Source organism: Loxodonta africana, chromosome 2 (assembly GCF_030014295.1).
Source record: "Loxodonta africana isolate mLoxAfr1 chromosome 2, mLoxAfr1.hap2, whole genome shotgun sequence".
NCBI classification, from domain to species: Eukaryota; Metazoa; Chordata; class Mammalia; order Proboscidea; family Elephantidae; genus Loxodonta; species Loxodonta africana.
This window is the reverse complement of record NC_087343.1, coordinates 189,502,925-189,515,455: the sequence shown is the minus strand read 5'-3', so window position 1 is coordinate 189,515,455 and position 12,531 is coordinate 189,502,925.

Sequence of the window (12,531 nt, the reverse complement as noted above, 5' to 3'; positions counted from 1 at the left end):
ATCTGGACCTTGTTTACTTGAATGCAGGCCTTTACAGAGCCTGAACGACATGGGAGCTGTTGTTCGTGTTATATACATAACTACATTTGTTGTTTTAATCTTTCAGACACTTAGACTGGATATGATCTCATGGAGTCAAGCAGTTTTAAAAAACTATTGATTGCATTTTTCAGATTTAAAATATAATAAATCCTTATTATCTTTTTAATTAAAATTATATATGCCTATACAAAGTGAGGGAGCTCTGGTGGCACAGTGGTTATGTGCTCAACTTCTAATCAAAATGTCAGTGGTTCAAATCTCAGCTGCTCCGAGGGAGAAAGATGTGGCAGTCTGCTTCAGCAAAGATTACCCGCTGCCATCGAGTCGATCATAGCGACCCTACAGGACAGAGTACAACTGCCCCATAGAGTTTCCAAGGAGCGCCTGGTGGATTTGAACTGGTGACCTCTCGGTTAGCAGCCGTAGCACTTAACCACTATGCCACCAGGGTTTCCCAGCAAAGATTATAGCCTTGGAAAGCCTCTGGGGCGGTTCTACTCTGTCCTATAGGGTCGCTATCAGGCAAAATCTACTCTGTGGCAATGGGTTTGGTTTTTACACAAAGTAAAAAAATAAAAGTACCTTTTTTCCATCTCACCCTTCCCATTCTCTAGGGGTAACCACTGTAAATAATTGTGTAAGCATCCTTCCAGACTTCTTTCTATGTTTTAGAGAGAAAGAGGGAGATTATATAATTCAGTTTGTCTTTTGCTTATGTTTTATATTTGGTTTTTTTTTTAATTATTTTTATTGTGCTTTAAGTGAAAGGTTACAAATCAAGTCAGTCTCTCACACGAAAACCCATATACACCTTACTACACACTCCCAGTTACTGTCCCCCTAATGAGACAGCCTGCTCTCTCCCTCCCCTCTCTGTTTTCGTGTCCTTCTCGCCAGCTTCTAACCCCCTCCACCCTCTCATCTGCCCTCCAGGCAGGAGATGCCAACATAGTCTCAAGTGTCCACCTGATCCAAGAAGCTCACTCCTCACCAGCATCCCTCTCCAACCCACTGTCCAGTCTAATCCATGTCTGAAGAGTTGGCTTCAGGAATGGTTCCTGTCCTGGGCCAACAGAAGGTCTGGGGGCCATGACCACCAGGGTCCTTCTAGTCTCAGTCAGACCATTAAGTCTGGTCTTATGAGAATTTGGGGTCTGCATCCCATGGCTCTCCTGCTCCCTCAGAGGTTCTCTGTTGTGTTCCCTATCAGGGCAGTCATCAGTTGTAGCCGGGCACCATCTAGTTCTTCTGGTCTCAGGATGATGTAGTCGCTGGTTCATGGGGCCCTTTCTGTCTCTTGGGCTCGTAATCACCTTGTGTTCTTGGTGTTCTTCATTCACCTTTGATCCAGGTGGGTCGAGACCAATTGATGCATCTTAGATGGCTGCTTGCTAGCGTTTAAGACCCCAGACGCCACTCTTCAAAGTGGGATGCAGAATGTTTTGTTGATAGATTTTATTACGCCAATTGACTTAGATGTCCCCTGAAACCGTGGTCCCCAGACCCCTGCCCCTGCTACGCTGGCCTTCGAAGCATTCAGTTTATTCAGGAAACGTCTTTGCTTTTGGCTTAGTCCAATTGTGCTGACCTCCCCTGTATTGTGTGCTGTCTTTCCCTTCACCTAAAGTAGCTCTTATCTACCATCTAATTAGTGAATACCCCTTTCCCACCCCCCTCCCCCCTCTCGTAACCACAAAAGAATGTTTTCTTCTCAGTTTAAACTATTTCTCAAGTTCTTATAGTAGTGGTCTTATACAATATTTGTCCTTTTGCAACTGGCTAATTTCACTCAGCATAATGCCTTCCAGGTTCCTCCATGTTATGAAATGTTTCACAGATTCCTCACTGTTCTTTATCAATGCACAGTATTCCATTGTGTGAATATACCATTATTTATTTATCCATTCATCCATTGACGGGCACCTTGGTTGCTTCCATGTTTTTGCTATTGTAAACAGTGCTGCAATAAACATGGGTGTGCATATATCTTTATATTTGTTTTTAACATGGTTTGTTTAACATATTGTTCAACTTACTTTCTATATTCAAAAATATATTTTAGAGATTTTTCCACATTAATACATAATATGGATACATTTTAATTTAACTATCCATTCTTCCATTGATAGACACTGAAATTGACTTCATAATTTTGCTATAAGAAATAATTCACTAGTAAATATCTTTGTATGTATATTCTTTTGGATGTCTGAAAGTAGTTTTGTTGAGTATATTCTAACACATGGACTTGCAAAGTAAAAGTGCAGGTATTTACTTACAAATATAAATTCATCCTTTTGTTATTTACATGAATAGGGTAATGTTTTATAGGTTGTTCTGCAACTTTCCTTCACTTTATGTGGCTTAGCCACCTTTCTATTGTGTAATATGTACAGAACCACTGCATTCTTTTTGGACTTGCATGGTATTCCATAGGATGAACATATATACTACTGTTTTTAATTCCAGACTTTATTTAGTTCATTTTTAACACATTTTATGATATAAATTGTCAAACATGCACAAAAATAGAATACTATAATGAACACCCATATACGCATCATCCAGCTTCAACAGTTATCAACATATAGCCAATCTTGTTTCATATATATATACATATACCCTCTTTCCCCCTCCCCCTTTGCTAGATTGTTTAAAGAAAATTTTGGACATATAATTTTAAACCTAAGCACAATACCATTATGATGCAAAAGAAAATTTAAATAATTCATGATACCATGAACTATCCAGTTCAGATTTCCCCAATTGTCTCTTATAGTTGGTTTACTTAAATGAGGATCCAAACAAGATCTACACATTAAACTGAGAGGTGTTATCATTTCATATGTTCCTTTATCCCATAAAAAAAAAAAAAGTTACCTTTAAATTAGTAGTTTGAGCTAGAGTTGTGCTATCTACTTGTGTCTATTTAAATTTAAATTAATAAAAATAAAAAATTCATATCCTCAGTCTCTCTAGCCAAGTACTCAATAGCCACATGTGGCTAACGGCTATGGTATTGGATAGCATGCAGAAACATTTCCATCATTGCAGTGTTATAGAGTGAAACTCTCACACTCTGATAAAGTAAAACAAAGAGACTTACAGAAAGCATAAGAAACATTCAAATGGGGAGAAGTTAGCCCAAACAGAGCGAAGACCAACAAACCCAAAGGGCAGCTATTTGGCGAAGATAGATATAGGGGGGAATCAGGCACTTCCCAACAAGATTCTAATTGGTTGACCCTCCCTGGACTTTCCTGGGCTTGCCTAGGCTTGCCCTGGCTTTCTTAGGTGTAGCCTTATTGTTTGTTGGTTCCACCTGGCCAGAGGCCCAAATTCACATGCATATGAATGGGAAGAAGTCAAAGTTACATTCTCAGGAATGCAGAAGCAGGAGTTTGTAACAAAATGGGGTCAGGTCTGCTCATAGGCCAGCCACTCTAAATATGCCAGATACCTCTGTTCTGAAGCTCTTATTCATTCCCTCCTTTTGATCAAAAATTACAGAGAAATTGTTTGATCACATTATCAACCACCATTTTTGGGAAGAGTGCTTTCTTCTCCATGGACTTAGATTTATATTACCCAGTAGGATAGCATTTTTAAAGTATGTATGAAGAAATAGAACTTTATTTTGTTGCTGCCTTTCAGAGATACTCATAGATGACTGCTTACTATAGTAAGCCTTTAAGACCCCTGATGCTATTTATAAACAGACGGGCATCATCTAAAATCTTCACCATGCCATAGCTTGAGCCTCTATTTCCGTGGTGTTAACCTTGCAATGACATGTACAGTGGGCCACATTAAGGAGTTACCTGGCTTTAAAGGGACTGGTTTAATGAGTGAGCTTGAGTCCGTCCGAAATATGAGTACATAATTCTCTTCATAGGTATTAAATTCGTGCTCTGAATAATCAGACAACATTTGACATTAGATTAATAGAGTGTAAACAATGTGGATCGAATCTATGATCCAGCACCTGTAGATAACCAGCTAAAGATGTCAAGGAAACGTGAATCAGACATAGGAAGTATATGAAGCCAGGTTGCCTTTTAGCATACCTGCTTATGGTCTTAAAGCAGGTGTCTTCAAACAAACTAAAACTCAAAGGATGGAAAAAAATATATCAAGCAAACAATAAGCAAAAAAGAAGAGGAGTAGCAATATTAATTTCTGACAAAATAGACTTTAAAGTTGAATCCACCACAAAGGATAAAGAAAAAGAAGGACACTACATAATGATTAAAGGGACAATTGACCAGGAAGATATAACCATATTAAATATTTATGCACCCAATGATAGGGCTGCAAGGTACGTAAAACAAACTTTAACAGAACTGAAAAGTGAGATAGACACCTCCACAATTATAGTAGGAGACTTCAACACACCACTTTCGGAGAAGGACAGGACTTCCAGTAAGAAGCTCAATAGAGACACCAAAGACCTAATTGCTACAATCAACCAACTTGACCTCATAGACTTATGCAGAACACTCCACCCAACTGCTGCAAAGTATACTTTTTTTTCTAGTGCACATGGAACATTCTCTAGAATAAACCACTTAGTAGGTCATAAGACAAACCTTTGCAGAGTCCAAAACATCAAAATATTACAAAGCATCTTCTCAGACCACAAGGCCATAAAAGTGGAAATCAATAACAGAAAAATTAGGGAAAAGAAATCATATACTTGGAAAATGAACAATACCCTGCTGAAAAAAGACTGGGTTATAGAAGAAATTAAGGAGAGAATAAAGAAATTCATAGAATGCAACGAGAATGAAAATACTTCCTATCAAAACCTCTGAGACACAGCAAAAGCAGTGCTCAGAGGTCAATTTATATCGATAAATGCACACATACAAAAAGAAGAAAGAGCCGAAATCAGAGAACTGTCCCTACAACTTGAACAAATAGAAAGTGAGCAACAAAAGAATCCATCAGGCACCAGAAGAAAACAAATAATAAAAATTAGAGCTGAACTAAATGAATTAGAGAACAGAAAAACAATTGAAAGAATTAACAAAGCCAAAAGCTGGTTCTTTGAAAAAATTAATAAATTGATAAACCATTGGCCAGACTGACTAAAGAAATACAGGAAAGGAAACAAATAACCCGAATAAGAAACAAGATGGGCCACATCACAACAGACCCAACTGAAATTAAAAGTATCATATCAGATTATTACAAAAAATTGTACTCTAACAAATTTGCAAACCTAGAAGAAATGGATGAATTCTTGGAACAACACTACCTACCTAAACTAACACAATCAGAAGTAGAACAACTAAATAGACCCATAACAAAAAAAGAGATTGAAACGGTAATCAAAAAACTCCCAACAGATAGGCAGGGCCAAGATGGCGGACTAGGTGGACGCTACCGCGGATCCCTCTTGCAACAAAGACTTGGAAAAACAAGTGAATAGATCACATACATAACAATCTACGAACTCTGAACAACGAACACAGATTTAGAGACGGAGAACGAACAAATACGGGGAGGCAGCAATTGTTTTCAGAGCCTGGAGCCAGGGTACCAGTCAGGTGACCTTTGGCGCCTGATTTGGGGCAGAGCCCAGGGAGGCAGACGGCACAAACAAGGGGCCCAGCCCTAGCCCCCGAACTCATTCCGGGAGGGGGCCCAGCCGGTTCGCGAGGGCGGTGTGGTGGAGCAGCCGGTGGGAGAAGTCCCCGGGAGGCAGTGACTGGTCTTGGAGCGGGGAGAGCAGCGTCCCAGCCGGGGAGCCGTCCTGCTGGGATTTTGGCAGAGCGCGGGCGCGGCATAAGCGCGGGGAGCAGCTCCATCCCCCTGAACTGACCCTGGGGGGGGGTCCACCCAGTCCGCGCGGGCGGCGTGGCGGCGCGGCGGCGCAGCCGGTGGGAGAAGTCCCCGGGAGGCAGTGACTGGTCTTGGAGTGGGGAGAGCGGCGTCCCAGTTGGGACACGCAGTCGCGGGGCAGGCACGGGGAGCTGCTCCGCTCTCCTGAGCCGACGCCGGGGGGGGCCCAGCTCATTCGCGGGGGCGGCGCGGCAATGCAGCTGGTGGGACGGGGAGTCCCCGGGAGGCAACGACTGATTTTGGAGTCGGGAGTGCACCGTCCCAGTAGGGGAGCCTTAACCTTGGGCGTGGGGCTGACAGCGGAGGATCTGACCGTGACTCCAGCGGACCAGACCCCCCAGGGGCAATCTCCACACAGTCAGCACACATAGGCGACGCGCCCCGCGGAAATCTCAGATATAATAATCATTCCAAGCAAGACAAGCAACTCTGGCTATATACTGAGGTGTTACTCTCCTATCTCGCTGATCCCTCCCCCACCCTCCCCAGGCGACTTCATTAACATCCGAATAGCCTGAGCCAGAGGGAGAACTCTGATAGGGATCTGACTGCATTTTTTTTTAGCGGATTTTCTGGAAAAACTAGTTTCCCAGTGATGGCTCAGAGACAGCAGTCCATATCAAACCACATAAAGAAGCAGACCATGACAGCTTCTACAACCCCCCAAACAAAAGAATCAAAATCTTTCCCAAATGAAGATACAATCCTGGAATTATCAGTTACAGAATATAAAAAACTAATTTACAGAATGCTTAAAGACATCACAAACGAAATAAGGCAAACTGCAGAAAACGCCAAGGAACACACTGATAAAACTGTTGAAGAACTCAAAAAGATTATTCAAAGAACATAATGGAAAAATTAGTAAGTTGCAAGAATCCATAGAGAGACAGCATGTAGAAATCCAAAAGATTAACAATAAAATTACAGAATTAGACAACGCAATAGGAAGTCAGAGCAGCAGACTCGAGCAATTAGAATGCAGACTGGGACATCTGGAGGACCAGGGAATTAACACCAACATAGCTGAAAAAAAATCAGATAAAAGAATTTAAAAAAATGAAGAAACCCTAAGGATTATGTGGGACTCTATCAAGAAGGATAACTTGTGAGTGATTGGAGTCCCAGAACAGGGAGGGGGGACAGAAAACACAGAGAAAATAGTTGAAGAACTCCTGACACAAAACTTCCCTGACATCATGAAAGACAAAAGGATATCTATCCAATATGCTCATCGAACCCCATTTAAGATTGATACAAAAAGAAAAACACCAAGACATATTATCATCAAACTCACCAAAACCAAAGATAAACAGAAAATTTTAAAAGCAGCCAGGGAGAAAAGAAAGGTTTCCTTCAAGGGAGAATCAATAAGAATAAGTTCAGACTACTCAGCAGAAACCATGCAGGCAAGAAGGGAATGGGATGACATATACAGAGCACTGAAGGAGAAAAACTGCCAGCCAAGGATCATATATCCAGCAAAACTCTCTCTGAAATATGAAGGCGAAATTAAGATATTTACAGATAAACACAAGTTTAGAGAATTTGCAAAAACCAAACCAAAGCTACAAGAAATACTAAAGGATATTGTTTGGTCTGAAAACCAATAATATCAGGTACCAGCACAATACAAGGTCACAAAACAGAACGTCCTGATATCAACTCAAATAGGGAAATCACAAAAACAAACAAATTAAGATTAATTAAAAAATAAATAAATAAATAAAATAATACACATAACAGGGAATCATGGAAGTCAATAGGTAAAAGATCACAATAATCAAAAAGAGAGACTAAATACAGGAGGCATTGAACTGCCAGATGGAGAGTGATACAAGGCGATATAGAACGTTACAAGTTAGGTTTTTACTTAGAAAAATAGGGGTAAATAATAAGGTAACCACAAAAAGGTATAACAACTCCATAACTCAAGATAAAAGCCAAGAAAAACGTAACGACTCAACTAACATAAAGTCGAACACTATGAAAATAAGGATCTCACAATTTACTAAGAAAAATGTCTCAGCACAAAAAAGTATGTGGAAAAATGAAATGGCCAACAACACACATGAAAAGGCATCAAAATGACAGCACTAAAAACTTATTTATCTATAATTACCCTGAATCTAAATGGACTAAATGCACCAATAAAGAGACAGAGAGTCACGGACTGGATAAAGAAACACGATCCATCTATATGCTGCCTACAAGAGACACACCTTAGACTTAGAGACACAAACAAACTAAAACTCAAAGGATGGAAAAAAGTATATCAAGCAAACAACAAGCAAAAAAGAAGAGGAGTAGCAATATTAATTTCTGACAAAATAGACTTTAGACTTAAATCCACCACAAAGGATAAAGAAGGACACTATATAATGATAAAAGGGACAATTGATCAGGAAGACATAACCATATTAAATATTTATGCACCCAATGCAAGATACATAAATCAAATTTTAACGGAATTGAAAAGTGAGATAGACACCTCCACAATTATAGTAGGAGACTTCAACACACCACTTTTGGAGAAGGACAGGACATCCAGTAAGAAGCTCAATAGAGACACGGAAGACCTACTTACAACAATCAACCAACTTGACCTCATCGACTTATACAGAACTCTCCACCCAACTGCTGCAAAGTATACTTTTTTTTCTAGCGCACATGGAACATTCTCTAGAATAGACCACATATTAGGTCATAAAACAAACCTTTGCCGAGTCCAAAACATCGAAATATTACAAAGCATCTTCTCAGACCACAAGGCAATAAAACTAGAGATCAATAACAGAAAAACTAGGGAAAAGAAATCAAATACTTGGAAAATGAACAATACCCTCCTGAAAAAAGACTGGGTTATAGAAGACATCAAGGAGGGAATAAGGAAATTCATAGAATGCAACGAGAATGAAAATACTTCCTATCAAAACCTCTGGGACACAGCAAAAGCAGTGCTCAGAGGTCAATTTATATCGATAAATGCACACATACAAAAAGAAGAAAGAGCCGAAATCAGAGAACTGTCCCGACAACTTGAAGAAATAGAAAGTGAGCAACAAAAGAATCCATCAGGCACCAGGAGAAAACAAATAATAAAAATTAGAGCTGAACTAAATGAATTAGAGAACAGAAAAACAATTGAAAGAATTAACAAAGCCAAAAGCTGGTTCTTTGAAAAAATTAACAAAATTGATAAACCATTGGCTAGACTGACTAAAGAAATACAGGAAAGGAAACAAATAACCCGAATAAGAAACGAGAAGGACCACATCACAACAGAACCAAATGAAATTAAAAGAATCATTTCAGATTACTACGAAAAATTGTACTCTAACAAATTTGAAAACCTAAAGAAATGGATGAATTCCTGGAAAAACACTACCTACCTAAACTAACACATTCAGAAGTAGAACAACTAAATAGACCCATAACAAAAAAAGAGATTGAAAGTGTAATCAAAAAACTTCCAACAAAAAAAAGTCCTGGCCCAGACAGCTTCACCGCAGAGTTCTACCAAACCTTCAGAGAAGACTTAACACCGCTACTACTGAAAGTATTTCAAAGCATAGAAAAAGACGGAATACTACCCAAGTCATTCTATGAAGCTACAATCTCCCTGATACCAAAACCAGTTAAAGACATTACAAAAAAAGAAAATTATAGACCTATATCCCTCATGAACATAGATGCAAAAATCCTCAACAAAATTCTAGCCAATAGAATCCAACAACACATCAAAAAAATAATTCACCCTGATCAAGTGGGATTTATACCAGGTATGCAAGGCTGGTTTAATATCAGAAAAACCATTAATGTAATCCATCACATAAATAAAACAAAAGATAAAAACCACATGATCTTATCAATTGATGCAGAAAAGGCATTTGACAAAGTCAAACACCCATTCATGATAAAAACTCTTACCAAAATAGGAATTGAAGGAAAATTCCTCAACATAATAAAGGGCATCTATGCAAAGCCAACAGCCAATATCACTCTAAATGCAGAGAACCTGAAAGCATTTCCCTTGAGAAAGGGAACCAGACAAGGATGCCCTTTATCATCGCTCTTATTCAACATCGTACTTGAAGTCCTAGCCAGGGCAATTAGGCTAGACAAAGAAATAAAGGGTATCCGGATTGGCAAGGAAGAAGTAAAGTTATCACTATTTGCAGATGACATGATCTTATACACAGAAAACCCTGAGGAATCCTCCAGAAAACTACTGAAACTAATAGAAGAGTTTGGCAGAGTCTCAGGTTATAAAATAAACATACAAAAATCACTTGGATTCCTCTACATCAACAAAAAGAACACCGAAGAGGAAATAACCAAATCAATACCATTCACAGTAGCCCCCCAAAAGATAAAATACTTAGGAGTAAATCTTACCAAGGATGTAAAAGACCTATACAAAGAAAACTACAAAGCTCTACTACAAGAAATTCAAAAGGACATACTGAAGTGGAAAAACATACCTTGTTCATGGATAGGAAGACTTAACATAGTAAAAATGTCTATTCTACCAAAAGCCATCTATACATATAACTCACTTCCGATCCAAATTCCAATGTCATATTTTAAGGGGATAGAGAAACAAATCACCAATTTCATATGGAAGGGAAAGAAGCCCCGGATAAGCAAAGCATTAATGAAAAAGAAGAAGAAAGTGGGAGGCCTCACTCTACCTGATTTCAGAAGCTATTATACAGCCACAGTAGTCAAAACAGCCTGGTACTGGTACAACAACAGGCACATAGACCAATGGAACAGAATTGAGAACCCAGATGTAAATCCATCCACGTATGAGCAGCTGATATTTGACAAAGGACCAGTGTCAATTAATTGGGGAAAAGATAGTCTTTTTAACAAATGGTGCTGGCATAACTGGATATCCATTTGCAAAAGAATGAAACAGGACCCATACATCACACCATGCACAAAAACTAACTCCAAGTGGATCAAAGACCTAAACATAAAGACTAAAATGATAAAGATCATGGAAGAAAAAATAGGGACAACCCTAGGAGCCCTAATACAAGGCATAAACAGAATACAAAACATTACCAAAAATGATGAAGAGAAACCCGATAACTGGGAGCTCCTAAAAATCAAACACCTAGGCTCATCTAAAGACTTCACCAAAAGAGTAAAAAGACCACCTACAGATTGGGAAAGAATTTTCAGCTATGACATCTCCGACCAGTGCCTGATCTCTAAAATCTATATGATTCTGTCAAAACTCAACCACAAAAAGACAAACAACCCAGTCAAGAAGTTGGCAAAGGATATGAACACACACTTCACTAAAGAAGATATTCAGGCAGCTAACAGATACATGAGAAAATGCTCCCGATCATTAGCCATTAGAGAAATGCAGATTAAAACTACAATGAGGTTCCATCTCACTCCAACAAGGCTGGCATTAATCCAAAAAACACAAAATAATAAATGTTGGAGAGGCTGCGGAGAGATTGGAACTCTTATACACTGCTGGTGGGAATGTAAAATGGTACAACCACTTAGGAAATTTATCTGGCGTTATCTTAAACAGAAATAGAACTACCATACAACCCAGAAATCCCACTCCTCGGAATATACCCTAGGGAAACAAGAGCCTTCACACAAACAGATATATGCACACCCATGTTTATTGCAGCTCTGTTTACGATAGCAAAAAGCTGGAAGCAACCAAGGTGTCCATCTACGGATGAATGGATAAATAAATTGTGGTATATTCACACAATGGAATACTACGCATCGATAAAGAACAGTGACGAATCTGTCAAACATTTCATAACATGGAGGAACCTGGAAGGCATTATGCTGAGCGAAATGAGTCAGAGACAAAAGGACAAATATTGTATAAGACCACTATTATAAGATCTTGAGAAATAGTATAAACTGAGAAGAACACATACTTTTGTGGTTACAAGGCAGGGAGGGAGGGAGGGAGAGGGTTCTTTTACTGATTAATTAGCTGAAAAGAACTGCTTTAGGTGAAGGGAAGGACAACACTCAATACATGGAAGGTCAGCTCAGCTGGACTGGACTGGACCAAAAGCAAAGAAGCTTCCGGGATAAACTGAATACTTCAAAGGTCAGCGGAGCAAGGGCGGGGGTTTGGGAACCATGGTTTAAGGGGACTTTTAAGTCAATTGGCAAAATAATTCTATTATGAAAACATTCTGCATCCCACTTTGAAATGTGGCGTCTGGGGTCTTAAAAGCTAACAAGCGGCCATCTAAGATGCATCAACTGGTCTCAACCCACCGGGAGCAAAGGAGAATGAAGAACACCAAGGTCACACAACAACTAAGAGCCCAAGAGACAGAGAGGGCCACAGGAACCAGAGACCTACATTATCCTCAGAAGAGAAGAACTAGTTGGTGCCCGACCACAATCGATGACTGCCCTGACAGGGAGCACAATAGAGAACCCCTGAGGGAGCAGGAGATAAGTGGGATGCAGACCCCAAATTCTCATAAAAAGACCATACTTAATGGTTTGGATGTGACTAGAGGAATCCCGGCGGTCATGGTTCCCAAACCTTCTGTTGGCACAGGATGGGAACCATCCCCAAAGACAATTCATCAGACATGAAAGGGACTGGACAGTGGGTGGGAGAGAGATGCT